Here is a 26,837-nt window from a genome sequence, read left to right on the forward strand (position 1 = left end):
GACCGGCCAGTCAGTGCGTGCGCAGGGTTCTTGGGAAGGCGGGGAGGGGGGCCGGCCCCTGGGCCAGGTGGCGTCTTCCCCCGAGCGCGGTCCGGGGCCACCGGGAGGGCGCCGTCGGCAGGGGCCAGTGTGCGGTTATCGCTTCTCGGCCTTTTGGCTAAGATCAAGTGTAGTATCTGTTCTTATCAGTTTAATATCTGATACGTCCCCTATCAGGGGACTATATATTAAACGGATTTTTGGCACAGGGAGTCGGAGAAGGAGCTTGCTCCGTCCGCTTCAAGCATCGACCCGTTATTGCAGTGCGTTCGGGAACGGTGCGCCTCTCCAAGTTTTGTGCAAAAAAAGGTTGTGTTTTGTTGTCCTTTACTAGGTGGGTGGGTTGCCCTGTTCTTCCCCCTTTTTGTTTGTTTGTTTGTTTGTTTGTTTATTTTGTATGTATGTAAATTGTGTTGTAAATAGGGTGAATATGTGCCCTTGTTGTAAGTGTGCTTGCCTCTGTTTTTTAGCAAAATGATGTAGTTTTCTGTGCGGGACGTAACTGTTTGTTGTCATTGCGCTGTCTCGCTTTTCCCACCTTCCCTCTCGGATTGTCTGTCCGGCCGGCTGGCGGCAGTGGCAACCACGGGTCATGGGGAGTGGCTGGGAAGGGGGCCGGAGGCGCCTGGTGCGCTGAAAGGTCACATTTCGCTCGGGTTTCTCTTCAGCACGCACAAATCTTTCGCCTTTTACTAAAGATTTCCGTGGAGAGGAACGCACCTGAGTTTGTGCTATTTTTGGATGCTCCGTCCACAGGGCGGGGCAACTTCGAACGGTTTAAGGACAGACGGCAATGTGCGACAGGTATGCGGGTTGCTTGCGAGTCGCCGACTTGCTCGTTTCTGGCTTATCGCCTGCTTGCCGCGTGCGATCGATGCCCCGCTCGCTAAATAGCTTTGGTCGCTGCCTAGAGAGCAGCTATTCGGTAAGTGACTCGGTAGTAAGTACGTAACAGCGTACTCGGTATGTGTCGAGTGTTTTTGGCGGCTGTGCCTGCCAGTGGAGGACAGTGGATCTTGGTGGGAGGAGCCAGCTGAGTCCGGTCGTTACGGTAGCTCGCCGACCGGCCAGTCAGTGCGTGCGCAGGGTTCTTGGGAAGGCGGGGAGGGGGGCCGGCCCCTGGGCCAGGTGGCGTCTTCCCCCGAGCGCGGTCCGGGGCCACCGGGAGGGCGCCGTCGGCAGGGGCCAGTGTGCGGTTATCGCTTCTCGGCCTTTTGGCTAAGATCAAGTGTAGTATCTGTTCTTATCAGTTTAATATCTGATACGTCCCCTATCAGGGGACTATATATTAAACGGATTTTTGGCACAGGGAGTCGGAGAAGGAGCTTGCTCCGTCCGCTTCAAGCATCGACCCGTTATTGCAGTGCGTTCGGGAACGGTGCGCCTCTCCAAGTTTTGTGCAAAAAAAGGTTGTGTTTTGTTGTCCTTTACTAGGTGGGTGGGTTGCCCTGTTCTTCCCCCTTTTTGTTTGTTTGTTTGTTTGTTTGTTTATTTTGTATGTATGTAAATTGTGTTGTAAATAGGGTGAATATGTGCCCTTGTTGTAAGTGTGCTTGCCTCTGTTTTTTAGCAAAATGATGTAGTTTTCTGTGCGGGACGTAACTGTTTGTTGTCATTGCGCTGTCTCGCTTTTCCCACCTTCCCTCTCGGATTGTCTGTCCGGCCGGCTGGCGGCAGTGGCAACCACGGGTCATGGGGAGTGGCTGGGAAGGGGGCCGGAGGCGCCTGGTGCGCTGAAAGGTCACATTTCGCTCGGGTTTCTCTTCAGCACGCACAAATCTTTCGCCTTTTACTAAAGATTTCCGTGGAGAGGAACGCACCTGAGTTTGTGCTATTTTTGGATGCTCCGTCCACAGGGCGGGGCAACTTCGAACGGTTTAAGGACAGACGGCAATGTGCGACAGGTATGCGGGTTGCTTGCGAGTCGCCGACTTGCTCGTTTCTGGCTTATCGCCTGCTTGCCGCGTGCGATCGATGCCCCGCTCGCTAAATAGCTTTGGTCGCTGCCTAGAGAGCAGCTATTCGGTAAGTGACTCGGTAGTAAGTACGTCACAGCGTACTCGGTATGTGTCGAGTGTTTTTGGCGGCTGTGCCTGCCAGTGGAGGACAGTGGATCTTGGTGGGAGGAGCCAGCTGAGTCCGGTCGTTACGGTAGCTCGCCGACCGGCCAGTCAGTGCGTGCGCAGGGTTCTTGGGAAGGCGGGGAGGGGGGCCGGCCCCTGGGCCAGGTGGCGTCTTCCCCCGAGCGCGGTCCGGGGCCACCGGGAGGGCGCCGTCGGCAGGGGCCAGTGTGCGGTTATCGCTTCTCGGCCTTTTGGCTAAGATCAAGTGTAGTATCTGTTCTTATCAGTTTAATATCTGATACGTCCCCTATCAGGGGACTATATATTAAACGGATTTTTGGCACAGGGAGTCGGAGAAGGAGCTTGCTCCGTCCGCTTCAAGCATCGACCCGTTATTGCAGTGCGTTCGGGAACGGTGCGCCTCTCCAAGTTTTGTGCAAAAAAAGGTTGTGTTTTGTTGTCCTTTACTAGGTGGGTGGGTTGCCCTGTTCTTCCCCCTTTTTGTTTGTTTGTTTGTTTGTTTGTTTATTTTGTATGTATGTAAATTGTGTTGTAAATAGGGTGAATATGTGCCCTTGTTGTAAGTGTGCTTGCCTCTGTTTTTTAGCAAAATGATGTAGTTTTCTGTGCGGGACGTAACTGTTTGTTGTCATTGCGCTGTCTCGCTTTTCCCACCTTCCCTCTCGGATTGTCTGTCCGGCCGGCTGGCGGCAGTGGCAACCACGGGTCATGGGGAGTGGCTGGGAAGGGGGCCGGAGGCGCCTGGTGCGCTGAAAGGTCACATTTCGCTCGGGTTTCTCTTCAGCACGCACAAATCTTTCGCCTTTTACTAAAGATTTCCGTGGAGAGGAACGCACCTGAGTTTGTGCTATTTTTGGATGCTCCGTCCACAGGGCGGGGCAACTTCGAACGGTTTAAGGACAGACGGCAATGTGCGACAGGTATGCGGGTTGCTTGCGAGTCGCCGACTTGCTCGTTTCTGGCTTATCGCCTGCTTGCCGCGTGCGATCGATGCCCCGCTCGCTAAATAGCTTTGGTCGCTGCCTAGAGAGCAGCTATTCGGTAAGTGACTCGGTAGTAAGTACGTAACAGCGTACTCGGTATGTGTCGAGTGTTTTTGGCGGCTGTGCCTGCCAGTGGAGGACAGTGGATCTTGGTGGGAGGAGCCAGCTGAGTCCGGTCGTTACGGTAGCTCGCCGACCGGCCAGTCAGTGCGTGCGCAGGGTTCTTGGGAAGGCGGGGAGGGGGGCCGGCCCCTGGGCCAGGTGGCGTCTTCCCCCGAGCGCGGTCCGGGGCCACCGGGAGGGCGCCGTCGGCAGGGGCCAGTGTGCGGTTATCGCTTCTCGGCCTTTTGGCTAAGATCAAGTGTAGTATCTGTTCTTATCAGTTTAATATCTGATACGTCCCCTATCAGGGGACTATATATTAAACGGATTTTTGGCACAGGGAGTCGGAGAAGGAGCTTGCTCCGTCCGCTTCAAGCATCGACCCGTTATTGCAGTGCGTTCGGGAACGGTGCGCCTCTCCAAGTTTTGTGCAAAAAAAGGTTGTGTTTTGTTGTCCTTTACTAGGTGGGTGGGTTGCCCTGTTCTTCCCCCTTTTTGTTTGTTTGTTTGTTTGTTTGTTTATTTTGTATGTATGTAAATTGTGTTGTAAATAGGGTGAATATGTGCCCTTGTTGTAAGTGTGCTTGCCTCTGTTTTTTAGCAAAATGATGTAGTTTTCTGTGCGGGACGTAACTGTTTGTTGTCATTGCGCTGTCTCGCTTTTCCCACCTTCCCTCTCGGATTGTCTGTCCGGCCGGCTGGCGGCAGTGGCAACCACGGGTCATGGGGAGTGGCTGGGAAGGGGGCCGGAGGCGCCTGGTGCGCTGAAAGGTCACATTTCGCTCGGGTTTCTCTTCAGCACGCACAAATCTTTCGCCTTTTACTAAAGATTTCCGTGGAGAGGAACGCACCTGAGTTTGTGCTATTTTTGGATGCTCCGTCCACAGGGCGGGGCAACTTCGAACGGTTTAAGGACAGACGGCAATGTGCGACAGGTATGCGGGTTGCTTGCGAGTCGCCGACTTGCTCGTTTCTGGCTTATCGCCTGCTTGCCGCGTGCGATCGATGCCCCGCTCGCTAAATAGCTTTGGTCGCTGCCTAGAGAGCAGCTATTCGGTAAGTGACTCGGTAGTAAGTACGTAACAGCGTACTCGGTATGTGTCGAGTGTTTTTGGCGGCTGTGCCTGCCAGTGGAGGACAGTGGATCTTGGTGGGAGGAGCCAGCTGAGTCCGGTCGTTACGGTAGCTCGCCGACCGGCCAGTCAGTGCGTGCGCAGGGTTCTTGGGAAGGCGGGGAGGGGGGCCGGCCCCTGGGCCAGGTGGCGTCTTCCCCCGAGCGCGGTCCGGGGCCACCGGGAGGGCGCCGTCGGCAGGGGCCAGTGTGCGGTTATCGCTTCTCGGCCTTTTGGCTAAGATCAAGTGTAGTATCTGTTCTTATCAGTTTAATATCTGATACGTCCCCTATCAGGGGACTATATATTAAACGGATTTTTGGCACAGGGAGTCGGAGAAGGAGCTTGCTCCGTCCGCTTCAAGCATCGACCCGTTATTGCAGTGCGTTCGGGAACGGTGCGCCTCTCCAAGTTTTGTGCAAAAAAAGGTTGTGTTTTGTTGTCCTTTACTAGGTGGGTGGGTTGCCCTGTTCTTCCCCCTTTTTGTTTGTTTGTTTGTTTGTTTGTTTATTTTGTATGTATGTAAATTGTGTTGTAAATAGGGTGAATATGTGCCCTTGTTGTAAGTGTGCTTGCCTCTGTTTTTTAGCAAAATGATGTAGTTTTCTGTGCGGGACGTAACTGTTTGTTGTCATTGCGCTGTCTCGCTTTTCCCACCTTCCCTCTCGGATTGTCTGTCCGGCCGGCTGGCGGCAGTGGCAACCACGGGTCATGGGGAGTGGCTGGGAAGGGGGCCGGAGGCGCCTGGTGCGCTGAAAGGTCACATTTCGCTCGGGTTTCTCTTCAGCACGCACAAATCTTTCGCCTTTTACTAAAGATTTCCGTGGAGAGGAACGCACCTGAGTTTGTGCTATTTTTGGATGCTCCGTCCACAGGGCGGGGCAACTTCGAACGGTTTAAGGACAGACGGCAATGTGCGACAGGTATGCGGGTTGCTTGCGAGTCGCCGACTTGCTCGTTTCTGGCTTATCGCCTGCTTGCCGCGTGCGATCGATGCCCCGCTCGCTAAATAGCTTTGGTCGCTGCCTAGAGAGCAGCTATTCGGTAAGTGACTCGGTAGTAAGTACGTAACAGCGTACTCGGTATGTGTCGAGTGTTTTTGGCGGCTGTGCCTGCCAGTGGAGGACAGTGGATCTTGGTGGGAGGAGCCAGCTGAGTCCGGTCGTTACGGTAGCTCGCCGACCGGCCAGTCAGTGCGTGCGCAGGGTTCTTGGGAAGGCGGGGAGGGGGGCCGGCCCCTGGGCCAGGTGGCGTCTTCCCCCGAGCGCGGTCCGGGGCCACCGGGAGGGCGCCGTCGGCAGGGGCCAGTGTGCGGTTATCGCTTCTCGGCCTTTTGGCTAAGATCAAGTGTAGTATCTGTTCTTATCAGTTTAATATCTGATACGTCCCCTATCAGGGGACTATATATTAAACGGATTTTTGGCACAGGGAGTCGGAGAAGGAGCTTGCTCCGTCCGCTTCAAGCATCGACCCGTTATTGCAGTGCGTTCGGGAACGGTGCGCCTCTCCAAGTTTTGTGCAAAAAAAGGTTGTGTTTTGTTGTCCTTTACTAGGTGGGTGGGTTGCCCTGTTCTTCCCCCTTTTTGTTTGTTTGTTTGTTTGTTTGTTTATTTTGTATGTATGTAAATTGTGTTGTAAATAGGGTGAATATGTGCCCTTGTTGTAAGTGTGCTTGCCTCTGTTTTTTAGCAAAATGATGTAGTTTTCTGTGCGGGACGTAACTGTTTGTTGTCATTGCGCTGTCTCGCTTTTCCCACCTTCCCTCTCGGATTGTCTGTCCGGCCGGCTGGCGGCAGTGGCAACCACGGGTCATGGGGAGTGGCTGGGAAGGGGGCCGGAGGCGCCTGGTGCGCTGAAAGGTCACATTTCGCTCGGGTTTCTCTTCAGCACGCACAAATCTTTCGCCTTTTACTAAAGATTTCCGTGGAGAGGAACGCACCTGAGTTTGTGCTATTTTTGGATGCTCCGTCCACAGGGCGGGGCAACTTCGAACGGTTTAAGGACAGACGGCAATGTGCGACAGGTATGCGGGTTGCTTGCGAGTCGCCGACTTGCTCGTTTCTGGCTTATCGCCTGCTTGCCGCGTGCGATCGATGCCCCGCTCGCTAAATAGCTTTGGTCGCTGCCTAGAGAGCAGCTATTCGGTAAGTGACTCGGTAGTAAGTACGTAACAGCGTACTCGGTATGTGTCGAGTGTTTTTGGCGGCTGTGCCTGCCAGTGGAGGACAGTGGATCTTGGTGGGAGGAGCCAGCTGAGTCCGGTCGTTACGGTAGCTCGCCGACCGGCCAGTCAGTGCGTGCGCAGGGTTCTTGGGAAGGCGGGGAGGGGGGCCGGCCCCTGGGCCAGGTGGCGTCTTCCCCCGAGCGCGGTCCGGGGCCACCGGGAGGGCGCCGTCGGCAGGGGCCAGTGTGCGGTTATCGCTTCTCGGCCTTTTGGCTAAGATCAAGTGTAGTATCTGTTCTTATCAGTTTAATATCTGATACGTCCCCTATCAGGGGACTATATATTAAACGGATTTTTGGCACAGGGAGTCGGAGAAGGAGCTTGCTCCGTCCGCTTCAAGCATCGACCCGTTATTGCAGTGCGTTCGGGAACGGTGCGCCTCTCCAAGTTTTGTGCAAAAAAAGGTTGTGTTTTGTTGTCCTTTACTAGGTGGGTGGGTTGCCCTGTTCTTCCCCCTTTTTGTTTGTTTGTTTGTTTGTTTGTTTATTTTGTATGTATGTAAATTGTGTTGTAAATAGGGTGAATATGTGCCCTTGTTGTAAGTGTGCTTGCCTCTGTTTTTTAGCAAAATGATGTAGTTTTCTGTGCGGGACGTAACTGTTTGTTGTCATTGCGCTGTCTCGCTTTTCCCACCTTCCCTCTCGGATTGTCTGTCCGGCCGGCTGGCGGCAGTGGCAACCACGGGTCATGGGGAGTGGCTGGGAAGGGGGCCGGAGGCGCCTGGTGCGCTGAAAGGTCACATTTCGCTCGGGTTTCTCTTCAGCACGCACAAATCTTTCGCCTTTTACTAAAGATTTCCGTGGAGAGGAACGCACCTGAGTTTGTGCTATTTTTGGATGCTCCGTCCACAGGGCGGGGCAACTTCGAACGGTTTAAGGACAGACGGCAATGTGCGACAGGTATGCGGGTTGCTTGCGAGTCGCCGACTTGCTCGTTTCTGGCTTATCGCCTGCTTGCCGCGTGCGATCGATGCCCCGCTCGCTAAATAGCTTTGGTCGCTGCCTAGAGAGCAGCTATTCGGTAAGTGACTCGGTAGTAAGTACGTAACAGCGTACTCGGTATGTGTCGAGTGTTTTTGGCGGCTGTGCCTGCCAGTGGAGGACAGTGGATCTTGGTGGGAGGAGCCAGCTGAGTCCGGTCGTTACGGTAGCTCGCCGACCGGCCAGTCAGTGCGTGCGCAGGGTTCTTGGGAAGGCGGGGAGGGGGGCCGGCCCCTGGGCCAGGTGGCGTCTTCCCCCGAGCGCGGTCCGGGGCCACCGGGAGGGCGCCGTCGGCAGGGGCCAGTGTGCGGTTATCGCTTCTCGGCCTTTTGGCTAAGATCAAGTGTAGTATCTGTTCTTATCAGTTTAATATCTGATACGTCCCCTATCAGGGGACTATATATTAAACGGATTTTTGGCACAGGGAGTCGGAGAAGGAGCTTGCTCCGTCCGCTTCAAGCATCGACCCGTTATTGCAGTGCGTTCGGGAACGGTGCGCCTCTCCAAGTTTTGTGCAAAAAAAGGTTGTGTTTTGTTGTCCTTTACTAGGTGGGTGGGTTGCCCTGTTCTTCCCCCTTTTTGTTTGTTTGTTTGTTTGTTTGTTTATTTTGTATGTATGTAAATTGTGTTGTAAATAGGGTGAATATGTGCCCTTGTTGTAAGTGTGCTTGCCTCTGTTTTTTAGCAAAATGATGTAGTTTTCTGTGCGGGACGTAACTGTTTGTTGTCATTGCGCTGTCTCGCTTTTCCCACCTTCCCTCTCGGATTGTCTGTCCGGCCGGCTGGCGGCAGTGGCAACCACGGGTCATGGGGAGTGGCTGGGAAGGGGGCCGGAGGCGCCTGGTGCGCTGAAAGGTCACATTTCGCTCGGGTTTCTCTTCAGCACGCACAAATCTTTCGCCTTTTACTAAAGATTTCCGTGGAGAGGAACGCACCTGAGTTTGTGCTATTTTTGGATGCTCCGTCCACAGGGCGGGGCAACTTCGAACGGTTTAAGGACAGACGGCAATGTGCGACAGGTATGCGGGTTGCTTGCGAGTCGCCGACTTGCTCGTTTCTGGCTTATCGCCTGCTTGCCGCGTGCGATCGATGCCCCGCTCGCTAAATAGCTTTGGTCGCTGCCTAGAGAGCAGCTATTCGGTAAGTGACTCGGTAGTAAGTACGTAACAGCGTACTCGGTATGTGTCGAGTGTTTTTGGCGGCTGTGCCTGCCAGTGGAGGACAGTGGATCTTGGTGGGAGGAGCCAGCTGAGTCCGGTCGTTACGGTAGCTCGCCGACCGGCCAGTCAGTGCGTGCGCAGGGTTCTTGGGAAGGCGGGGAGGGGGGCCGGCCCCTGGGCCAGGTGGCGTCTTCCCCCGAGCGCGGTCCGGGGCCACCGGGAGGGCGCCGTCGGCAGGGGCCAGTGTGCGGTTATCGCTTCTCGGCCTTTTGGCTAAGATCAAGTGTAGTATCTGTTCTTATCAGTTTAATATCTGATACGTCCCCTATCAGGGGACTATATATTAAACGGATTTTTGGCACAGGGAGTCGGAGAAGGAGCTTGCTCCGTCCGCTTCAAGCATCGACCCGTTATTGCAGTGCGTTCGGGAACGGTGCGCCTCTCCAAGTTTTGTGCAAAAAAAGGTTGTGTTTTGTTGTCCTTTACTAGGTGGGTGGGTTGCCCTGTTCTTCCCCCTTTTTGTTTGTTTGTTTGTTTGTTTGTTTATTTTGTATGTATGTAAATTGTGTTGTAAATAGGGTGAATATGTGCCCTTGTTGTAAGTGTGCTTGCCTCTGTTTTTTAGCAAAATGATGTAGTTTTCTGTGCGGGACGTAACTGTTTGTTGTCATTGCGCTGTCTCGCTTTTCCCACCTTCCCTCTCGGATTGTCTGTCCGGCCGGCTGGCGGCAGTGGCAACCACGGGTCATGGGGAGTGGCTGGGAAGGGGGCCGGAGGCGCCTGGTGCGCTGAAAGGTCACATTTCGCTCGGGTTTCTCTTCAGCACGCACAAATCTTTCGCCTTTTACTAAAGATTTCCGTGGAGAGGAACGCACCTGAGTTTGTGCTATTTTTGGATGCTCCGTCCACAGGGCGGGGCAACTTCGAACGGTTTAAGGACAGACGGCAATGTGCGACAGGTATGCGGGTTGCTTGCGAGTCGCCGACTTGCTCGTTTCTGGCTTATCGCCTGCTTGCCGCGTGCGATCGATGCCCCGCTCGCTAAATAGCTTTGGTCGCTGCCTAGAGAGCAGCTATTCGGTAAGTGACTCGGTAGTAAGTACGTAACAGCGTACTCGGTATGTGTCGAGTGTTTTTGGCGGCTGTGCCTGCCAGTGGAGGACAGTGGATCTTGGTGGGAGGAGCCAGCTGAGTCCGGTCGTTACGGTAGCTCGCCGACCGGCCAGTCAGTGCGTGCGCAGGGTTCTTGGGAAGGCGGGGAGGGGGGCCGGCCCCTGGGCCAGGTGGCGTCTTCCCCCGAGCGCGGTCCGGGGCCACCGGGAGGGCGCCGTCGGCAGGGGCCAGTGTGCGGTTATCGCTTCTCGGCCTTTTGGCTAAGATCAAGTGTAGTATCTGTTCTTATCAGTTTAATATCTGATACGTCCCCTATCAGGGGACTATATATTAAACGGATTTTTGGCACAGGGAGTCGGAGAAGGAGCTTGCTCCGTCCGCTTCAAGCATCGACCCGTTATTGCAGTGCGTTCGGGAACGGTGCGCCTCTCCAAGTTTTGTGCAAAAAAAGGTTGTGTTTTGTTGTCCTTTACTAGGTGGGTGGGTTGCCCTGTTCTTCCCCCTTTTTGTTTGTTTGTTTGTTTGTTTGTTTATTTTGTATGTATGTAAATTGTGTTGTAAATAGGGTGAATATGTGCCCTTGTTGTAAGTGTGCTTGCCTCTGTTTTTTAGCAAAATGATGTAGTTTTCTGTGCGGGACGTAACTGTTTGTTGTCATTGCGCTGTCTCGCTTTTCCCACCTTCCCTCTCGGATTGTCTGTCCGGCCGGCTGGCGGCAGTGGCAACCACGGGTCATGGGGAGTGGCTGGGAAGGGGGCCGGAGGCGCCTGGTGCGCTGAAAGGTCACATTTCGCTCGGGTTTCTCTTCAGCACGCACAAATCTTTCGCCTTTTACTAAAGATTTCCGTGGAGAGGAACGCACCTGAGTTTGTGCTATTTTTGGATGCTCCGTCCACAGGGCGGGGCAACTTCGAACGGTTTAAGGACAGACGGCAATGTGCGACAGGTATGCGGGTTGCTTGCGAGTCGCCGACTTGCTCGTTTCTGGCTTATCGCCTGCTTGCCGCGTGCGATCGATGCCCCGCTCGCTAAATAGCTTTGGTCGCTGCCTAGAGAGCAGCTATTCGGTAAGTGACTCGGTAGTAAGTACGTAACAGCGTACTCGGTATGTGTCGAGTGTTTTTGGCGGCTGTGCCTGCCAGTGGAGGACAGTGGATCTTGGTGGGAGGAGCCAGCTGAGTCCGGTCGTTACGGTAGCTCGCCGACCGGCCAGTCAGTGCGTGCGCAGGGTTCTTGGGAAGGCGGGGAGGGGGGCCGGCCCCTGGGCCAGGTGGCGTCTTCCCCCGAGCGCGGTCCGGGGCCACCGGGAGGGCGCCGTCGGCAGGGGCCAGTGTGCGGTTATCGCTTCTCGGCCTTTTGGCTAAGATCAAGTGTAGTATCTGTTCTTATCAGTTTAATATCTGATACGTCCCCTATCAGGGGACTATATATTAAACGGATTTTTGGCACAGGGAGTCGGAGAAGGAGCTTGCTCCGTCCGCTTCAAGCATCGACCCGTTATTGCAGTGCGTTCGGGAACGGTGCGCCTCTCCAAGTTTTGTGCAAAAAAAGGTTGTGTTTTGTTGTCCTTTACTAGGTGGGTGGGTTGCCCTGTTCTTCCCCCTTTTTGTTTGTTTGTTTGTTTGTTTGTTTATTTTGTATGTATGTAAATTGTGTTGTAAATAGGGTGAATATGTGCCCTTGTTGTAAGTGTGCTTGCCTCTGTTTTTTAGCAAAATGATGTAGTTTTCTGTGCGGGACGTAACTGTTTGTTGTCATTGCGCTGTCTCGCTTTTCCCACCTTCCCTCTCGGATTGTCTGTCCGGCCGGCTGGCGGCAGTGGCAACCACGGGTCATGGGGAGTGGCTGGGAAGGGGGCCGGAGGCGCCTGGTGCGCTGAAAGGTCACATTTCGCTCGGGTTTCTCTTCAGCACGAATTAACCTGTTGCCTACCACTGGCTTGCTAGTGGTAGACAAGGGGTTTTCGGCTGTTCTCGAGAGGCTTCTCAGAGCTTGTGTCCCTTCTTTCTCTCCTTTTTCCTCCCTTTCTTGGCTCCTTCGCCCCTCTCTTTTTTCCACCTGGTTTTTCCTCCTAACCTGACGGACTGCGAGTTCCGTTCCCAGTACGTGGCTTGACCGCGGCTGGTGCGGGCTCGCAGTTCACGGACCACCCCCGGAACAGCTGTACCTGGAGCGAGGAGAGAGTACCAGTGGCTTGACCGCGGCCCTCTCTGACCTCCAGGTACCCCAGGGCCTGTTGGGAGGAACCAACCAGGTGGCTGGAGAGAAGGAGCGAGGGAGCTGATCCAGGAACTGCGGAGGGAGCTGCCGTTGCCAGAGCCTGCCACCAGAGGGAGCCGGACCCGGAGGAGCCTCGAGGATCCAGAGAGCCAGCCAAGAAGCCCGGGACTCCACCACCTTTTCCTGGTCTGAGGCGGCGACGAGGATCCTCGAGAGCCAGCCAGCGGAGGCAGAGACTCGCCTGGAGGCCACCCTGCCAGAAGACTCCCGCCATCCGGAGGACGAGCTCCACTGCTGCAGAACGCTTTTCTGCCGGAAGCCAGAGGCGAGTACAAGAGCTGCCCGGAGAGAACGCCCGGAAGGGCTGCTCTCCGGGCCTGTACCAGCCTTGCTGGGCCTTCGCCGGTTGCTCTCTCTGCCTCTGGTTTTTCAGGCCCTGCAGCAGATCCAGCGGAACCCCTCCGGAGGACGAGGCGTGCGGAGCAGGCAGAAAGGGGGATCCGTGGACCTCCCCCCAGAAGACGGCGGCGCCCTTTGGATCCGGACCTGCTTGCTGTGTACCGGACCAACGCTTGGCGCCCCCCCACCGGAAGGGAGGTTCACTAGCGGCAGGGGAGCTGAACCATCGGCCCCCCTTGCATGTTCGGTCCCCCTGGGACAGGCCATCAACCTCAGGCGTTTCTCGTTTCTCTGCCCACAGCTGGACTCCGGCCCCCAGCAGGAATGGCGACGGCGGCTCAGCCAGGTGTGCGGCGCCACAATGCCGTCCGGCTAACCCTCCTGAACAGCGGAGAGGGGGGCAGCAGCGACAGGGTAGGCCCCCTGGTGGAGCACGGGGTGAATGGCGCAGCTGTGGAGGGCGCCACCGAGCCAGCGTCCACTAGGGGGGGAACCAATGCTGCTGCCCCAACAGCCAACAGCCAGAGGAGAGTGACAGGTATGACCCGCCTGGAGTTTAGCCGGGCAGTGCTTCAGCGAGCCATGGGCTTCGTGCCAGGCGACCTGAACTGCCTGGTGAAGGTTCCAGGTAACGCTGACATTTTTGAAATTAGCTTTAAAAACGCTAATGTCCTGGAGAGGTTCTGGAACCTCTATAGAGAGGGGAAGGACAGGTCTCCCCTTAACAACTTTCAAGTTGAGCCCCTGTCCGACACGGAAAGCAAAGTGGTCACTGTGCAGTTTTTTAATGAAACTGTACAGGACCACGATGTGAGTACGTGGTTGGGCAGGTATGGCCAAGTTAAATCTGAAGCCAGGAGGGTCCTGGATGAGGATGGAGTCTGGACCGGGGCCAGGAAATGGCTGGTCCAGCTCAAGCCTGACCCCTCTGCAGTGGGGGGGGTATGTCACATCCCCAGCACCATCACGCTGGGGAGACACCGGGGCGTGGTGTTTTATTACGGCATGCCCAAGCTGTGCAGGAACTGTGGCGAGTTAGGTCACTTGGCCGCAGCCTGCACAGTGGTCAAGTGCAAGTCGTGTGGCGGCGAGCACGAGACCAGGGCGTGCCGTGATCCGAGGCCCTGTAATCTTTGCGGGGTGAGGGGGCATCTATTCCGGGATTGCCCCCTCTCGTACGCGAACAGGGCCCGGAGCACCGCGCCCCCACCACCGTCAATGACTGCCCCCCCTCCCCTACCCCACCCTACCCCCACACCACGCATTAGAGCACCCACTCCCCCCTTGCCCCAGCCTGACAGCCTAACCCCCACAACACAAACACTGCTAACCCTTCCCTGCAGCACAACACCGGCAACCCCCACCTCAACAGCATCCCCTGTTACCCAACCCTCTGTCATCACAGTAAAAGAGGAGCCTGACTCTGACACCCCCATTGTGGTGGAGGGGTCAGACTCCTCATCTGCAGAATCAGACTCAAATTCCATTACCCCGTGGCAAAAACCTAAACGGAAAGGGAAAAGAATTCGATCACCCACAACAGCTAAACCGCAAAATACACCCAGCCAGCCTCCAAACCCAGCAATAACACGCCAACCGATCAACGCCAAAAGACAAACAGTACAATCAAACAAAAAACCGGTACACAGTCCCAAACCTTTCGCCAGGCCCAATACCCTTCCCAAACCTCCCACCCATCCACCAAAATCAGTACATCACAAGGAAAACTTACAGAACATTGGCACACTTCACCCCCATTCCATCAGGGACCAGCCAGCCCCCGGTCCGGACTCTCAAAGGGAGGCGACAACATCCCCCTCCTCCCAGGCCCTCCTAGGCCCGGGGGGGAGGCCTGGGGCAAAAACAACCACCCCCACCTCTCCAGGACGGAACCTCCCAGGCAGTCAGGAGGGGAGACCCATGGGAGAACATGGTCAGGGGGTGAGTAGGCGCCACAATAACCCGGATACAATTTTCAACACAATAAATCAAATTTGTCAGAATATGGCTAACAGCCATACTGGATCACCAGACACCCAAAAACAATAAAATATCATGGCATACAACTTTACACTTACCACACTTAACACCCGCAGTATCAGACACCCCGATAAACGCACCACCGTTTTCTCCATTCTGTCACAGATCCCCTCAGACGTCGTCCTGCTCCAGGAATGTGGGATTCCGTTTCGGGAGTGGGATGGCGTTCTGGGGGAGGAATGGAGAATGGGAGACTCTCTCTGGTCTGGCTCAAACATCGCCAGAGCTGATGGGGTCGGCACGTTGATGAAAAATCCCTATGCTAAAATAACAGCACACAGCATTGTGGAGAGTGGGCGAATCCTCGTCACCGATCTCGAGGTCGGGGGTTCCCCACTCAGGGTCATCAACGTGTACGGTCCCACCAGCGTGGCCGAGAGAGTCTCCCTATTCACTAAACTACCACCACTGTTACACTGCACGATGCCCGTCGTCGTAGGGGGAGACTTCAACTGTGTTTTAAGAGATGAAGACCGCAGCAAACCAAGGCCGGATCGCTCCGGCACCCTGCTGCGGTCCCTCATCGAGGATTTCTCCCTCTGCGACGCCGGGGGCGCCTCTCCTCCCCAACACACTTTTGTGAGTTCCTCTGGCTCCTCCTCATCCAGAATTGACATGTTTCTGCTCTCCCCAGGCCTGAGGGTGCACAGCTATTCCACCAAGGCGGTGCACTTCTCGGACCACCACATGGTAACCGTGTCCCTGGTCTGGGAGAAATCTATAACCGTGGGTAAGGGGCTCTGGCGGATGAATATCAGCCATCTCCAAGACCCCCAGGTGCGTCTCTCCTTCTCGAGAAGATACCTGGAGTGGGTGAGTCTGAAACATCTCTTTGACTCCCCGGTGGAGTGGTGGGAGATGGTGAAGGAGCGAGTGCGGGGCTACTTCCGGGCAGTCGGGCGGAGGAAGGCGAAGGAAGGGAGGGCAGTTTTTGAACGCCACAATGCTGCCCTCCAAAGACTAAGCCTCCTCCAGTCCCGAGGCCTGGATGTTGGCAGCGAAATCGCACAAGCTCGGCAGAGCCTCACCACCCTCTACCGGGAAGAGCGGAAGAAACAGACCTTCCGCTCCAAACTCCAGGGCCTCCAGGAGGATGAGAAGTGCACGCGGTTCTTCTTCCGCAGGGCACGAACCAAGACGAATAACATCTTGTCTCTCTATAACAGCAGAGGTGTGGTGGTGTCTGAAGAGGCGGAGGTCCGGGAGGTGGCCAGGGAGTTCTACGAGGGCCTTTACAGCGAGAGGCCCTCAGACGGGGCTCTCATGGACACCTTCCTGGGCTGCCTGGACAGACGCCTGGGAGATGAGCAGATGGAGGCGGAGTTGAGCACTGAGGAGCTCACCAGGGCCGTGCACTCCCTGAATACACACAAAGCTCCGGGCCCTGACGGAATCCCAGCTGAGTTTTACCAGGCTCACTGGGATCTCCTGAAGGGGGACGTGGCGGAAGTGTTCAGGGCTGCGTACAGGGAGGGGCGGCTAGGCGCCTCACTGAGACAGAGCTCAGTAGCTCTTGTCCCAAAGAAGGGGGACCTGAAGGACCTCCGCAACTGGCGGCCGATCAACCTCCTCTCAGTCGATTACAAGATCATGGCGAAGGCGCTGATGGGGAGGTTCCAAGGCCTGATAACATCGGTGATCGGACCGGACCAGACCTGCAGTGTGCAGGGGAGGTCCATAAATGACAACCTGCTCCTCGCGAGGGATCTAATCATCCACTCCGGGGAGCGGAGGTCCCCCTTGTGCCTTCTCAGTCTCGATCAAGAGAAGGCATTTGACCGGGTGAGTCATGTGTGCTTGGAGAGAGTGCTAGAGAAAATGAACATTCCTGGCCCCCTCCTGCGCTGGACAAAAATCTGTCTGACAGACATAACGGGCAGAGTGGTTGTCAATCGACAGCCCTCTGCCCCGTTTGATGTCAGGTCTGGCGTCAGGCAGGGGTGCCCTCTAGCATCTCTCCTGTACGTCATCTACCTGGAACCGTTCCTCCAGGCCATTAGGGCCAATCCAGGGGTGGTGGGCTATCCACTCCCTGGAGCGGGGGGGGAACGGCTAAAGGTGATGGCGTACATGGACGACATTGCCATCGTCGCCACAGACAGTCGTTCTATCGCTTGTGCCACCAAGGTGTTGGACGACTTCTGTGTGGCCACTGGCGCCCTGGTCAACAGGGACAAGAGTGAACTGTTTCTGTCTCCACATTGGAGTGAGGAGCTGACCGTTTCCTTCCCTGTGCGTAGGAATACCATCAAGCTCCTGGGGGTGACCTTCCAGGCTGACGGAGGAGGGAGAACCAGCTGGGAGGAAGCCCTCCGCCACGTCCAAAATAAAATCAGGAGCTGGAGTGCACGGCCCTTGACCATGGCGGGTAAGATCCTCGTCCTGAAGGCAATTGTCCTACCCATTCTGCTCTATGTGGGGAGGGTGTTTCCCCCAGACAAAGCCACCGGGAAGCTAATTACCCGGATGGCTTTCCGCTTTGTCTGGGGGAGCACCATGGAAAAACTTAAACGCGTCACCCTCCTCAAAGAGGAGCGGAATGGGGGGCGGGGGGTCCCAGACATTGTGAACATCATCATGGTGCAGGGTCTGGCCACCCTTGTCCAGAATGCAGGGAAGGTGGGTAAGGCCTCTGGTACCTTTGCCAGGTACTATGCCACCCCCTTCCTCAGAGCAATGGGCTTGGGTGTGCTGGACCTCACCATACCCTATAGCTGGGACCCCCCCTATGTCTATCGAGCCCTGAAGGACTTTGCCTACAGGACGGGTCTGCCCAGGGCTGGCCTAACCTCGTGGAGCTATAAAATGATTATGGCTCATTTAAGATCTGGAGAAATTGTAACGCTCCCGAGGGGGGGGCCAGACCTGGACCCGCAAGTCATCTGGGCAAATGTAACACACAAATGTCTTACAAACAAACAAAAAGACATTGCCTGGATGACAGCCCATAGGTGTCTCCCCACACGAACGTTTATGTACCGCCGGCACTTAGCCCTCACCGAGCGCTGCCCCCACGGATGCACTGACTCAGAACATATCCACCACCTGTTCTGGGAGTGCTCCGTGGCCAGGCGGGTCTGGGGCCTTGTTTGTTCCTCTGTCTCCCTAAGCAGGTTCCTGCCAAGATCCTCCCTGATGGCTGAGGGCGTCCTCTACGGTCCGCCGGGGGGATGCAAGTCCACCGTGCTCCAGCGTCAGTGGAGGATCATCAACATCGTGAAGCAGGTCCTGTGGGAGACGAGGAACATCAAGGTCTACCAGAAAACAGCTGTAGACCTGGTCACTCTCCGGAGGAGGATTCAAAACCTCCTCCAGGACGGCATTCTGGTGGACATGCACACGAACAAGAACCTGGCGAGAGAGAAGTGGGGGGTGGACCATTGGAAAGAATTCATCATCTAGTCCACCCCCCCCCCCAAGGGACACAGAAGCCTCTCGGGACAGCAAACCTGAGCGAAATGGACTTTCTTTTTTTCCTCATTGCTTTGTCTTTTAACTCACTTTTGTTTTCTTTGAATTACATAGTGATTTTTTTGGATATTCTGTGTTTTTGTGAATATTTTTTTGAATCACTTTTTTGAAAATTTGTTATTCATTTATTCTGATGTCTCTGGTCCTTATGGTTTAAGTGTGTGTAAAAAAAAAAAAAAAAAAATTTTTTTTTGTTTGTGTTATTGAGTGTGTTTTAAAAAAGGAAAAATTTAAAATTGTTAAGAAATTTAAAAAAACCAATAAAACTACCTTTTACTAAAGATTTCCGTGGAGAGGAACGCACCTGAGTTTGTGCTATTTTTGGATGCTCCGTCCACAGGGCGGGGCAACTTCGAACGGTTTAAGGACAGACGGCAATGTGCGACAGGTATGCGGGTTGCTTGCGAGTCGCCGACTTGCTCGTTTCTGGCTTATCGCCTGCTTGCCGCGTGCGATCGATGCCCCGCTCGCTAAATAGCTTTGGTCGCTGCCTAGAGAGCAGCTATTCGGTAAGTGACTCGGTAGTAAGTACGTAACAGCGTACTCGGTATGTGTCGAGTGTTTTTGGCGGCTGTGCCTGCCAGTGGAGGACAGTGGATCTTGGTGGGAGGAGCCAGCTGAGTCCGGTCGTTACGGTAGCTCGCCGACCGGCCAGTCAGTGCGTGCGCAGGGTTCTTGGGAAGGCGGGGAGGGGGGCCGGCCCCTGGGCCAGGTGGCGTCTTCCCCCGAGCGCGGTCCGGGGCCACCGGGAGGGCGCCGTCGGCAGGGGCCAGTGTGCGGTTATCGCTTCTCGGCCTTTTGGCTAAGATCAAGTGTAGTATCTGTTCTTATCAGTTTAATATCTGATACGTCCCCTATCAGGGGACTATATATTAAACGGATTTTTGGCACAGGGAGTCGGAGAAGGAGCTTGCTCCGTCCGCTTCAAGCATCGACCCGTTATTGCAGTGCGTTCGGGAACGGTGCGCCTCTCCAAGTTTTGTGCAAAAAAAGGTTGTGTTTTGTTGTCCTTTACTAGGTGGGTGGGTTGCCCTGTTCTTCCCCCTTTTTGTTTGTTTGTTTGTTTGTTTGTTTATTTTGTATGTATGTAAATTGTGTTGTAAATAGGGTGAATATGTGCCCTTGTTGTAAGTGTGCTTGCCTCTGTTTTTTAGCAAAATGATGTAGTTTTCTGTGCGGGACGTAACTGTTTGTTGTCATTGCGCTGTCTCGCTTTTCCCACCTTCCCTCTCGGATTGTCTGTCCGGCCGGCTGGCGGCAGTGGCAACCACGGGTCATGGGGAGTGGCTGGGAAGGGGGCCGGAGGCGCCTGGTGCGCTGAAAGGTCACATTTCGCTCGGGTTTCTCTTCAGCACGAATTAACCTGTTGCCTACCACTGGCTTGCTAGTGGTAGACAAGGGGTTTTCGGCTGTTCCTTGAGAGGCTTCTCAGAGCTTGTGTCCCTTCTCTCTCTCCCTTTTTCCTCCCTTTCTTGGCTCCTTCGCCCCTCTCTTTTTTCCACCTGGTTTTTCCTCCTAACCTGACGGGCTGCGAGTTCCGTTCCCAGTACGTGGCTTGACCGCGGCTGGTGCGGGCTCGCAGTTCACGGACCACCCCCGGAACAGCTGTACCTGGAGCGAGGAGAGAGTACCAGTGGCTTGACCGCGGCCCTCTCTGACCTCCAGGTACCCCAGGGCCTGTTGGGAGGAACCAACCAGGTGGCTGGAGAGAAGGAGCGAGGGAGCTGATCCAGGAACTGCGGAGGGAGCTGCCGTTGCCAGAGCCTGCCACCAGAGGGAGCCGGACCCGGAGGAGCCTCGAGGATCCAGAGAGCCAGCCAGGAAGCCCGGGACTCCACCATCCTTTCCTGGACTGAGGCGGCGACGAGGATCCTCGAGAGCCAGCCAGCGGAGGCAGAGACTCGCCTGGAGGTCACCCTGCCAGAAGACTCCCGCCATCCGGAGGACGAGCTCCACTGCTGCAGAACGCTTTTCTGCCGGAAGCCAGAGGCGAGTACAAGAGCTGCCCGGAGAGAACGCCCGGAAGGGCTGCTCTCCGGGCCTGTACCAGCCTTGCTGGGCCTTCGCCGGTTGCTCTCTCTGCCTCTGGGTTTTCAGGCCCTGCAGCAGATCCAGCGGAACCCCTCCGGAGGACGAGGCGTGCGGAGCAGGCAGAAAGGGGGATCCGTGGACCTCCCCCCAGAAGACGGCGGCGCCCTTTGGATCCGGACCTGCTCACTGTGTACCGGACCAACGCTTGGCGCTCCCCACCGGAAGGGAGGTTCACTAGCGGCAGGGGAGCTGAATCATCGGCCCCCCTTGCATGTTCGGTCCCCCTGGGACAGGCCATCAACCTCAGGCGTTTCTTGTTTCTCTGCCTACAGCTGGACTCCGGCCCCCAGCAGGAATGGCGACGGCGGCTCAGCCAGGTGTGCGGCGCCACAATGCCGTCCGGCTAACCCTCCTGAACAGCGGAGAGGGGGGCAGCAGCGACAGGGTAGGCCCCCTGGTGGAGCAAGGGGCGAATGGCGCAGCTGTGGAGGGCGCCACCGAGCCAGCGTCCACTAGGGGGGGAACCAATGCTGCTGCCCCAACAGCCAACAGCCAGAGGAGAGTGACAGGTATGACCCGCCTGGAGTTTAGCCGGGCAGTGCTTCAGCGAGCCATGGGCTTCGTGCCAGGCGACCTGAACTGCCTGGTGAAGGTTCCAGGCAACGCTGACATTTTTGAAATTAGCTTTAAAAACGCTAATGTCCTGGAGAGGTTCTGGAACCTCTATAGAGAGGGGAAGGACAGGTCTCCCCTTAACAACTTTCAAGTTGAGCCCCTGTCCGACACGGAAAGCAAAGTGGTCACTGTGCAGTTTTTTAATGAAACTGTACAGGACCACGATGTGAGTACGTGGTTGGGCAGGTATGGCCAAGTTAAATCTGAAGCCAGGAGGGTCCTGGATGAGGATGGAGTCTGGACCGGGGCCAGGAAATGGCTGGTCCAGCTCAAGCCTGACCCCTCTGCAGTGGGGGGGGTATGTCACATCCCCAGCACCATCACGCTGGGGAGACACCGGGGCGTGGTGTTTTATTACGGCATGCCCAAGCTGTGCAGGAACTGCGGCGAGTTAGGTCACTTGGCCGCAGCCTGCACAGTGGTCAAGTGCAAGTCGTGTGGCGGTGAGCACGAGACCAGGGCGTGCCGTGACCCGAGGCCCTGTAATCTTTGCGGGGTGAGGGGGCATCTCTTCCGGGATTGCCCCCTCTCGTACGCGAACAGGGCCCGGAGCACCGCGCCCCCACCACCGTCAATGACTGCCCCCCCTCCCCCACCCCACCCTACCCCCACACCACGCATCAGAGCACCCACTCCCCCTTTTCCCCAGCCTGACAGCCTAACCCCCACAACACAAACACTACCAATCCTTCCCTGCAGCACAACACCGGCAACCCCCACCTCAACAGCACCCCCTGTTACCCAACCCTCTGTCATCACAGTAAAAGAGGAGCCTGACTCTGACACCCCCATTGTGGTGGAGGGGTCAGACTCCTCATCTGCAGAATCGGACACAAATTCCATCACCCCGTGGCAAAAACCGAAACGAAAGGGGAAAAGAATTCGATCACCCACAACAGCCAAACCGCAAAATACACCCAGCCAGCCTCCAAACCCAGCAATAACACGCCAACCGATCAACGCCAAAAGACAAACAGTACAATCTAACAAAAAACCGGTACACAGTCCCAAATCTTTCGCCAGGCCTAATACCCTTCCCAAACCTCCCACCCATCCACCAAAATCAGTACATTACAAGGAAAACCTACAAAACATCGGCACACTTCACCCCCACTCCATCAGGGACCAGCCAGCCCCCGGTCCGGACTCTCAAAGGGAGGCGACAACATCCCCCTCCTCCCAGGCCCTCCTAGGCCCGGGGGGGAGGCCTGGGGCAAAAACAACCACTCCCACCTCTCCAGGACGGAACCTCCCAGGCAGTCAGGAGGGGAGACCCATGGGAGAACATGGTCAGGGGGTGAGTAGGCGCCACAATAACCCGGATACAATTTTCAACACAATAAATCAAATTTGTCAGAATATGGCTAACAGCCATACTGGATCACCAGACACCCAAAAACAATAAAATATCATGGCATACAACTTTACACTTACCACACTTAACACCCGCAGTATCAGACACCCCGATAAACGCACCACCGTTTTCTCCATTCTGTCACAGATCCCCTCAGACGTCGTCCTGCTCCAGGAATGTGGGATTCCGTTTCGGGAGTGGGATGGCGTTCTGGGGGAGGAATGGAGAATGGGAGACTCTCTCTGGTCTGGCTCAAACATCGCCAGAGCTGATGGGGTCGGCACGTTGATGAAAAATCCCTATGCAAAAATAACAGCACACAGCATTGTGGAGAGTGGGCGAATCCTCGTCACCGATCTCGAGGTCGGGGGTTCCCCACTCAGGGTCATCAACGTGTACGGTCCCACCAGCGTGGCCGAGAGAGTCTCCCTATTCACTAAACTACCACCACTGTTACACTGCACGATGCCCGTCGTCGTAGGGGGAGACTTCAACTGTGTTTTAAGAGATGAGGACCGCAGCAAACCAAGGCCGGATCGCTCCGGCACCCTGCTGCGGTCCCTCATCGAGGATTTCTCCCTCTGCGACGCCGGGGGCGCCTCTCCTCCCCAACACACTTTTGTGAACTCCTCTGGCTCCTCCTCATCCAGAATTGACATGTTTCTGCTCTCCCCAGGCCTGAGGGTGCACAGCTATTCCACCAAGGCGGTGCACTTCTCGGACCACCACATGGTAACCGTGTCCCTGGTCTGGGAGAAATCTATAACCGTGGGTAAGGGGCTCTGGCGGATGAATATCAGCCATCTCCAAGACCCCCAGGTGCGTCTCTCCTTCTCGAGAAGATACCTGGAGTGGGTGAGTCTGAAACATCTCTTTGACTCCCCGGTGGAGTGGTGGGAGATGGTGAAGGAGCGAGTGCGGGGCTACTTCCGGGCAGTCGGGCGGAGGAAGGCGAAGGAAGGGAGGGCAGTTTTTGAACGCCACAATGCTGCCCTCCAAAGACTAAGCCTCCTCCAGTCCCGAGGCCTGGATGTTGGCAGCGAAATCGCACAAGCTCGGCAGAGCCTCACCACCCTCTACCGGGAAGAGCGGAAGAAACAGACCTTCCGCTCCAAACTCCAGGGCCTCCAGGAGGATGAGAAGTGCACGCGGTTCTTCTTCCGCAGGGCACGAACCAAGACGAATAACATCTTGTCTCTCTATAACAGCAGAGGTGTGGTGGTGTCTGAAGAGGCGGAGGTCCGGGAGGTGGCCAGGGAGTTCTACGAGGGCCTTTACAGCGAGAGGCCCTCAGACGGGGCTCTCATGGACACCTTCCTGGGCTGCCTGGACAGACGCCTGGGAGATGAGCAGATGGAGGCGGAGTTGAGCACTGAGGAGCTCACCAGGGCCGTGTACTCCCTGAATACACACAAAGCTCCGGGCCCTGACGGAATCCCAGCTGAGTTTTACCAGGCTCACTGGGATCTCCTGAAGGGGGACGTGGCGGAAGTGTTCAGGGCTGCGTACAGGGAGGGGCGGTTAGGCGCCTCACTGAGACAGAGCTCAGTAGCTCTTGTCCCAAAGAAGGGGGACCTGAAGGACCTCCGCAACTGGCGGCCGATCAACCTCCTCTCAGTCGATTATAAGATCATGGCGAAGGCGCTGATGGGGAGGTTCCAAGGCCTGATAACATCGGTGATCGGACCGGACCAGACCTGCAGTGTGCAGGGGAGGTCCATAAATGACAACCTGCTCCTCGCGAGGGATCTAATCATCCACTCCGGGGAGCGGAGGTCCCCCTTGTGCCTTCTCAGTCTCGATCAAGAGAAGGCATTTGACCGGGTGAGTCATGTGTGCTTGGAGAGAGTGCTAGAGAAAATGAACATTCCTGGCCCCCTCCTGCGCTGGACAAAAATCTGTCTGACAGACATAACGGGCAGAGTGGTTGTCAATCGACAGCCCTCTGCCCCGTTTGATGTCAGGTCTGGCGTCAGGCAGGGGTGCCCTCTAGCATCTCTCCTGTACGTCATCTACCTGGAACCGTTCCTCCAGGCCATTAGGGCCAATCCAGGGGTGGTGGGCTATCCACTCCCTGGAGCGGGGGGGGAACGGCTAAAGGTGATGGCGTACATGGACGACATTGCCATCGTCGCCACAGACAGTCGTTCTATCGCTTGTGCCACCAAGGTGTTGGACGACTTCTGTGTGGCCACTGGCGCCCTGGTCAACAGGGACAAGAGTGAACTGTTTCTGTCTCCACATTGGAGTGAGGAGCTGACCGTTTCCTTCCCTGTGCGTAGGAATACCATCAAGCTCCTGGGGGTGACCTTCCAGGCTGACGGAGGAGGGAGAACCAGCTGGGAGGGAGCCCTCCGCCACGTCCAAAATAAAATCAGGAGCTGGAGTGCACGGCCCTTGACCATGGCGGGTAAGATCCTTGTCCTGAAGGCAATTGTCCTACCCATTCTGCTCTATGTGGGGAGGGTGTTTCCCCCGGACAAAGCCACCGGGAAGTTAATCACCCGGATGGCTTTCCGCTTTGTCTGGGGGAGCACCATGGAAAAACTTAAACGCGTCACCCTCCTCAAAGAGGAGCGGAATGGGGGGCGGGGGGTCCCAGACATTGTCAACATCATTATGGTGCAGGGTCTGGCCACCCTTGTCCAGAATGCAGGGAAGGTGGGTAAGGCCTCTGGTACCTTTGCCAGGTACTATGCCACCCCCTTTCTCAGAGCAATGGGCTTGGGTGTGCTGGACCTCACCATACCTTATAGCTGGGACCCCCCCTACGTCTACCGAGCCCTGAAGGACTTTGCCTACAGGACGGATCTGCCCAGGGCTGGCCTAACCTCGTGGAGCTATAAAATGATTATGGCTCATTTAAGATCTGGAGAAATTGTAACGCTCCCGAGGGGGGGGCCAGACCTGGACCCGCAAGTCATCTGGGCAAATGTAACACACAAATGTCTTACAAACAAACAAAAAGACATTGCCTGGATGACAGCCCATAGGTGTCTCCCCACCAGAACATTTATGTATCGCCGGCACTTAGCCCTGACTGAACGCTGCCCCCACGGATGCACTGACTCGGAACACATTCACCACCTGTTCTGGGAGTGCTCCGTGGCCAGGCGGGTCTGGGGCCTTGTTTGTTCCTCTGTCTCCCTAAGCAGGTTCCTGCCGAGGTCCTCCCTGATGGCTGAGGGCATCCTCTACGGTCCGCCGGGGGGATGCAAGACCACCGTGCTCCAGCGTCAGTGGAGGATCATCAATACCGTGAAGCAGGTCCTGTGGGAGACGAGGAACATCAAGGTCTACCAGAAAACATCTGTAGACCTGGTCACTCTCCGGAGGAGGATCCAAAACCTCCTCCAGGACGGCATTCTGGTGGACATGCACACAAACAAGAACCTGGCGAGAGAGAAGTGGGGGGTGGACCACTGGAAAGAATTCATCATCTAGCCCACCCCCCCAAGGGACACAGAAGGGACACAGAAGCCTCTCGGGACAACCAAACCTGAGCGGAATGGACTCTTTCTTTACTATTTTTCTCGTCTTTTAATCCACCTTAGTTTCTTTATTGTTGAAATTGATTTTGTTAAGTTTTGTAAGGTCTCTTTGGAATATTTTGTAATCACTCTCTCTTTAAGTTTGTTTTTATTCTTTTGATGTCTTTGTTTCATTAGTTTAAGTTCTTGATTAAATGATTATTTTGTGTTAATTAGTGTGTTTTAAAAAAAGAAAAAGAATTTTAAAATGTAAAGAAATGTAAAAAAACCAATAAAACCACATTTTACTAAAGATTTCCGTGGAGAGGAACGCACCTGAGTTTGTGCTATTTTTGGATGCTCCGTCCACAGGGCGGGGCAACTTCGAACGGTTTAAGGACAGACGGCAATGTGCGACAGGTATGCGGGTTGCTTGCGAGTCGCCGACTTGCTCGTTTCTGGCTTATCGCCTGCTTGCCGCGTGCGATCGATGCCCCGCTCGCTAAATAGCTTTGGTCGCTGCCTAGAGAGCAGCTATTCGGTAAGTGACTCGGTAGTAAGTACGTAACAGCGTACTCGGTATGTGTCGAGTGTTTTTGGCGGCTGTGCCTGCCAGTGGAGGACAGTGGATCTTGGTGGGAGGAGCCAGCTGAGTCCGGTCGTTACGGTAGCTCGCCGACCGGCCAGTCAGTGCGTGCGCAGGGTTCTTGGGAAGGCGGGGAGGGGGGCCGGCCCCTGGGCCAGGTGGCGTCTTCCCCCGAGCGCGGTCCGGGGCCACCGGGAGGGCGCCGTCGGCAGGGGCCAGTGTGCGGTTATCGCTTCTCGGCCTTTTGGCAAAGATAAAGACGGGAAGAGGATGGGAACGCCGGAAGGTGACGTGCCGACCCACAGGGTGCGGCTGAGGAACACGGTTCGGGTGGAGATGGAGGACGGAGAGAGGAGGAAAGGTTTCACTTTGGATTTTTTTGTGAAGAACATCTTGAAGGAGTTACTAAGGGTTGACAGCGAGACAGTGTTTTGCCTCCAGGATTTTTCCCCACGAGGGTTTTTTGATTTAACATTTGTGTCAGAAGCCGCCTGCTACAACCTGCACCAGAAATTTGTGGAACACAAAGAGGACCCGGCACTGCAAGGGATTACCGTCCATTTGCTATATAACAAGGCCCTGCGACCCCTGATGATCCACCTCTACAACCCCTTTGTTCGGGAGGAGGACATCCTGGCCTTCCTGCTCAGGTACTGTTCAGATGTGAGGGAGGGGGTGAAATTGAAAGACAGATTTGGTTTTTGGAACGGGAAAAGACGTTTTAATGTCCGTTTTAAGCAGGATCCTTCAGGGGTGGGGGGGGTAGCACATCCTCCTGGGGCCTTCTCCATAGG

At 55.5% G+C, this 26,837-nt stretch overlaps 22 non-coding genes across 22 annotated transcripts; all 22 read left to right on the forward strand.

Moving 5' to 3' along the window:
- The first annotated feature begins 137 nt into the window (after window positions 1-137).
- Window positions 138-328, forward strand: LOC133120437 (U2 spliceosomal RNA). The gene has a single exon (XR_009707315.1). It is a non-coding gene; the product is annotated as a U2 spliceosomal RNA (small nuclear RNA).
- Window positions 329-687: 359 nt separating this feature from the next.
- On the forward strand, window positions 688-804 carry LOC133120372 (U5 spliceosomal RNA). The gene has a single exon (XR_009707254.1). It is a non-coding gene; the product is annotated as a U5 spliceosomal RNA (small nuclear RNA).
- A 433-nt stretch (window positions 805-1,237) lies between these two features.
- On the forward strand, window positions 1,238-1,428 carry LOC133120438 (U2 spliceosomal RNA). The gene has a single exon (XR_009707316.1). It is a non-coding gene; the product is annotated as a U2 spliceosomal RNA (small nuclear RNA).
- A 359-nt stretch (window positions 1,429-1,787) lies between these two features.
- Window positions 1,788-1,904, forward strand: LOC133120373 (U5 spliceosomal RNA). Its single transcript, XR_009707255.1, has one exon. It is a non-coding gene; the product is annotated as a U5 spliceosomal RNA (small nuclear RNA).
- A 433-nt stretch (window positions 1,905-2,337) lies between these two features.
- LOC133120439 (U2 spliceosomal RNA) lies at window positions 2,338-2,528 on the forward strand. Its single transcript, XR_009707317.1, has one exon. It is a non-coding gene; the product is annotated as a U2 spliceosomal RNA (small nuclear RNA).
- A 359-nt stretch (window positions 2,529-2,887) lies between these two features.
- On the forward strand, window positions 2,888-3,004 carry LOC133120375 (U5 spliceosomal RNA). Its single transcript, XR_009707257.1, has one exon. It is a non-coding gene; the product is annotated as a U5 spliceosomal RNA (small nuclear RNA).
- A 433-nt stretch (window positions 3,005-3,437) lies between these two features.
- Window positions 3,438-3,628, forward strand: LOC133120440 (U2 spliceosomal RNA). Its single transcript, XR_009707318.1, has one exon. It is a non-coding gene; the product is annotated as a U2 spliceosomal RNA (small nuclear RNA).
- Window positions 3,629-3,987: 359 nt separating this feature from the next.
- LOC133120376 (U5 spliceosomal RNA) lies at window positions 3,988-4,104 on the forward strand. Its single transcript, XR_009707258.1, has one exon. It is a non-coding gene; the product is annotated as a U5 spliceosomal RNA (small nuclear RNA).
- A 433-nt stretch (window positions 4,105-4,537) lies between these two features.
- On the forward strand, window positions 4,538-4,728 carry LOC133120441 (U2 spliceosomal RNA). Its single transcript, XR_009707319.1, has one exon. It is a non-coding gene; the product is annotated as a U2 spliceosomal RNA (small nuclear RNA).
- Window positions 4,729-5,087: 359 nt separating this feature from the next.
- On the forward strand, window positions 5,088-5,204 carry LOC133120377 (U5 spliceosomal RNA). Its single transcript, XR_009707259.1, has one exon. It is a non-coding gene; the product is annotated as a U5 spliceosomal RNA (small nuclear RNA).
- Window positions 5,205-5,637: 433 nt separating this feature from the next.
- LOC133120442 (U2 spliceosomal RNA) lies at window positions 5,638-5,828 on the forward strand. The gene has a single exon (XR_009707320.1). It is a non-coding gene; the product is annotated as a U2 spliceosomal RNA (small nuclear RNA).
- A 359-nt stretch (window positions 5,829-6,187) lies between these two features.
- On the forward strand, window positions 6,188-6,304 carry LOC133120379 (U5 spliceosomal RNA). Its single transcript, XR_009707260.1, has one exon. It is a non-coding gene; the product is annotated as a U5 spliceosomal RNA (small nuclear RNA).
- Window positions 6,305-6,737: 433 nt separating this feature from the next.
- On the forward strand, window positions 6,738-6,928 carry LOC133120443 (U2 spliceosomal RNA). Its single transcript, XR_009707321.1, has one exon. It is a non-coding gene; the product is annotated as a U2 spliceosomal RNA (small nuclear RNA).
- Window positions 6,929-7,287: 359 nt separating this feature from the next.
- Window positions 7,288-7,404, forward strand: LOC133120380 (U5 spliceosomal RNA). Its single transcript, XR_009707261.1, has one exon. It is a non-coding gene; the product is annotated as a U5 spliceosomal RNA (small nuclear RNA).
- A 433-nt stretch (window positions 7,405-7,837) lies between these two features.
- On the forward strand, window positions 7,838-8,028 carry LOC133120444 (U2 spliceosomal RNA). The gene has a single exon (XR_009707322.1). It is a non-coding gene; the product is annotated as a U2 spliceosomal RNA (small nuclear RNA).
- Window positions 8,029-8,387: 359 nt separating this feature from the next.
- Window positions 8,388-8,504, forward strand: LOC133120381 (U5 spliceosomal RNA). The gene has a single exon (XR_009707262.1). It is a non-coding gene; the product is annotated as a U5 spliceosomal RNA (small nuclear RNA).
- Window positions 8,505-8,937: 433 nt separating this feature from the next.
- On the forward strand, window positions 8,938-9,128 carry LOC133120445 (U2 spliceosomal RNA). The gene has a single exon (XR_009707323.1). It is a non-coding gene; the product is annotated as a U2 spliceosomal RNA (small nuclear RNA).
- A 359-nt stretch (window positions 9,129-9,487) lies between these two features.
- LOC133120382 (U5 spliceosomal RNA) lies at window positions 9,488-9,604 on the forward strand. Its single transcript, XR_009707263.1, has one exon. It is a non-coding gene; the product is annotated as a U5 spliceosomal RNA (small nuclear RNA).
- A 433-nt stretch (window positions 9,605-10,037) lies between these two features.
- On the forward strand, window positions 10,038-10,228 carry LOC133120447 (U2 spliceosomal RNA). Its single transcript, XR_009707325.1, has one exon. It is a non-coding gene; the product is annotated as a U2 spliceosomal RNA (small nuclear RNA).
- Window positions 10,229-10,587: 359 nt separating this feature from the next.
- Window positions 10,588-10,704, forward strand: LOC133120383 (U5 spliceosomal RNA). Its single transcript, XR_009707264.1, has one exon. It is a non-coding gene; the product is annotated as a U5 spliceosomal RNA (small nuclear RNA).
- Window positions 10,705-11,137: 433 nt separating this feature from the next.
- LOC133120448 (U2 spliceosomal RNA) lies at window positions 11,138-11,328 on the forward strand. The gene has a single exon (XR_009707326.1). It is a non-coding gene; the product is annotated as a U2 spliceosomal RNA (small nuclear RNA).
- A 7,381-nt stretch (window positions 11,329-18,709) lies between these two features.
- Window positions 18,710-18,900, forward strand: LOC133120449 (U2 spliceosomal RNA). Its single transcript, XR_009707327.1, has one exon. It is a non-coding gene; the product is annotated as a U2 spliceosomal RNA (small nuclear RNA).
- The last annotated feature ends 7,937 nt before the right edge of the window (window positions 18,901-26,837 follow it).

This window comes from Conger conger, unplaced genomic scaffold (genome assembly GCF_963514075.1).
Source record: "Conger conger unplaced genomic scaffold, fConCon1.1 SCAFFOLD_86, whole genome shotgun sequence".
In the NCBI taxonomy this organism is placed as follows: domain Eukaryota; kingdom Metazoa; phylum Chordata; class Actinopteri; order Anguilliformes; family Congridae; genus Conger; species Conger conger.